This window comes from Aegilops tauschii, chromosome 5 (assembly GCF_002575655.3).
Source record: "Aegilops tauschii subsp. strangulata cultivar AL8/78 chromosome 5, Aet v6.0, whole genome shotgun sequence".
NCBI classification, from domain to species: domain Eukaryota; kingdom Viridiplantae; phylum Streptophyta; class Magnoliopsida; order Poales; family Poaceae; genus Aegilops; species Aegilops tauschii.
This window is the reverse complement of record NC_053039.3, coordinates 511500713-511504437: the sequence shown is the minus strand read 5'-3', so window position 1 is coordinate 511504437 and position 3725 is coordinate 511500713.

The window sequence follows — 3725 nt, the reverse complement described above, 5'->3', positions numbered from 1 at the left end:
GCATTGCATACATGATAGAGCCTATGTCTGAAGCATAGGGAACATCTTTCATCTTCTCTCTATCTTCTGCAGTGGTCGGGCATTGAGTCTTACTCAATCTCACACCTTGTAGTACAGGCAAGAACCCTTTCTTTGCTTGATCCATTTTGAACTTCTTCAAAACTTTGTCAAGGTATGTGCTTTGTGAAAGTCCAATTAAGCGTCTTGATCTATTTCTATAGATCTTGATGCCTAATATATATGCAGCTTCACCGAGGTCTTTCATTGAAAAACTCTTATTCAAGTATCCCTTTATGCTATCCAGAAATTCTATATCATTTCCAATCAGTAATATGTCATCCACATATAATATCAGAAATGCTACTGAGCTCCCACTCACTTTCTTGTAAATACAGGCTTCTCCAAAAGTCTGTATAAAACCAAATGCTTTGATCACACTATCAAAGCGTTTATTCCAACTCCAAGAGGCTTGCACCAGTCCATAAATGGATCGCTGGAGCTTGCACACTTTGTTAGCTCCCTTTGGATCGACAAAACCTTCCGGTTGCATCATATACAACTCTTCTTCCAGAAATCCATTCAGGAATGCAGTTTTTACATCCATTTGCCAAATTTCATAATCATAAAATGCGGCAATTGCTAACATGATTCGGACAGACTTAAGCATCGCTACGGGTGAGAAGGTCTCATCGTAGTCAATCCCTTGAACTTGTCGAAAACCTTTCGCAACAAGTCGAGCTTTATAGACAGTAACATTACCGTCAGCGTCAGTCTTCTTCTTAAAGATCCATTTATTTTCAATGGCTTGCCGATCATCGGGCAAGTCAACCAAAGTCCATACTTTGTTCTCATACATGGATCCCATCTTGGATTTCATGGCCTCAAGCCATTTTGCGGAATCTGGGCTCACCATCGCTTCTTCATAGTTCGTAGGTTCGTCATGGTCTAGTAACATAACCTCCAGAACAGGATTACCGTACCACTCTGGTGCGGATCTTAATCTGGTTGACCTACGAGGTTCAGTAATAACTTGATCTGAAGTTTCATGATCATTATCATTAACTTCCCCACTAATTGGTGTAGGTGTCGTAGAAACTGGTTTATGTGATGATCTACTTTCCAATAAGGGAGCAGGTACAGTTACCTCATCAAGTTCTACTTTCCTCCCACTCACTTCTTTCGGGAGAAACTCCTTCTCTAGAAAGGATCCATTCTTAGCAATGAATGTCTTGCCTTCGGATCTGCGATAGAAGGTGTACCCAACAGTCTCCTTTGGGTATCCTATGAAGACACATTTCTCCGATTTAGGTTCGAGCTTATCAGGTTGAAGTTTCTTCACATAAGCATCGCAACCCCAAACTTTAAGATACGACAACTTTGGTTTCTTGCCAAACCATAGTTCATAAGGTGTCGTTTCAACGGATTTTGATGGTGCCCTATTTAGAGTGAATGTAGCCGTCTCTAAACCATAACCCCAAAACGATAGCGGTAAATCAGTAAGAGACATCATAGATCGCACCATATCTAGTAAAGTAGGATTACGACGTTCGGACACACCATTACGCTGTGGTGTTCCGGGTGGCGTGAGTTGCGAAACTATTCCGCATTGTTTCAAATGAAGACCAAACTCATAACTCAAATATTCTCCTCCACGATCAGATCGTAGAAATTTTATTTTCTTGTTACGATGATTTTCAACTTCACTCTGAAATTCTTTGAACTTTTCAAATGTTTCAGACTTATGTTTCATTAAGTAGATATACCCATATCTGCTCAAATCATATGTGAAGGTGAGAAAATAACGATATCCGCCACGAGCCTCAATATTCATCGGACCACATACATCTGTATGTATGATTTCCAATAAATCTGTTGCTCTCTCCATAGTTCCGGAGAACGGTGTTTTAGTCATCTTGCCCATGAGGCACGGTTCGCAAGTACCAAGTGATTCATTATCAAGTGATTCCAAAAGTCCATCAGTATGGAGTTTCTTCATGCGCTTTACACCGATATGACCTAAACGGCAGTGCCACAAATAAGTTGCACTGTCATTATCAACTCTGCATCTTTTGGCTTCGACATTATGAATATGTGTGTCACTACTATCGAGATTCATCAAAAATAGACCACTCTTCAAGGGTGCATAACCACAAAAGATATTATTCATATAAATAGAACAACCATTATTCTCTGATTTAAATGAATAACCGTCTCGCATTAAACAAGATCCAGATATAATGTTCATGCTCAACGCTGGCACCAAATAACAATTATTTAGGTCTAAAACTAATCCCGAAGGTAGATGTAGAGGTAGCGTGCCGACTGCGATCACTTCGACTTTGGAACCATTTCCCACGCGCATCGTCACCTCGTCCTTAGCCAATCTTCGCTTAATCCGTAGCCCCTATTTCGAGTTGCAAATATTAGCAACAGAACCAGTATCAAATACCCAGGTGCTACTGCGAGCATTAGTAAGGTACACATCAATAACATGTATATCACATATACCTTTGTTAACCTTGCCATCCTTCTTATCCGCCAAATACTTGGGGCAGTTCCGCTTCCAGTGACCAGTCTGCTTGCAGTAGAAGCACTCAGTTTCAGGCTTAGGTCCAGACTTGGGTTTTTTCTCCTGAACAACAACTTGCTTGCTGTTCTTCTTGAAGTTCCCCTTCTTCTTACCTTTGCCCTTTTTCTTGAAACTAGTGGTTTTACTGACCATCAACACTTGATGCTCCTTTTTGATTTCTACCTCCGCTGCCTTTAGCATTGCGAAGAGCTCGGGAATTGTCTTATTCATCCCTTGCATGTTATAGTTCATCATGAAGCTCTTGTAGCTTGGTGGCAGTGATTGAAGAATTCTGTCAATGACGCTATCATCCGGAAGATTAACTCCTAGTTGAATCAAGTGATTATTATACCCAGACATTTTGAGTATATGCTCACTGACAGAACTATTCTCTTCCATCTTGCAGCTGTAGAACTTATTGGAGACTTCATATCTCTCAATCCGGGCATTTGCTTGAAATATTAACTTCAACTCCTGGAACATCTCATATGCTCCATGACATTCAAAACGTCGTTGAAGACCCGGTTCTAAGCCGTAAAGCATGGCACACTGAACTATCGAGTAGTCATCAGCTTTGCTCTGCCAGACGTTCATAACTTCTGGTTTTGCTCTTGCAGGAGGCCTGGCACCTAGCGGTGCTTCCAGGACGTAATTCTTCTGTGCAGCAATGAGGATAATCCTCAAGTTACGGACCCAGTCCGTGTAATTGCTACCATCATCTTTCAACTTTGCTTTCTCAAGGAACACATTAAAATTCAACGGAACAACAGCACGGGCCATTTATCTACAATTAACATAGACAAGCAAGATACTATCAGGTACTAAGTTCATGATAAATTTAAGTTCTATTAATCATATTACTTAAGAACTCCCACTTAGATAGACATCCCTCTAATCATCTAAGTGATTACGTGATCCAAATCAACTAAACCATGTCCGATCATCACGTGAGATGGAGTAGTTTCAATGGTGAACATCACTATGTTGATCATATCTACTATATGATTCACGCTCGACCTTTCGGTCTCCGTGTTCCGAGGCCATATCTGCATATGCTAGGCTCGTCAAGTTTAACCTGAGTATTCCGCGTGTGCAACTGTTTTGCACCCGTTGTATTTGAATGTAGAGCCTATCACACCCGATCATCACGTGGTGT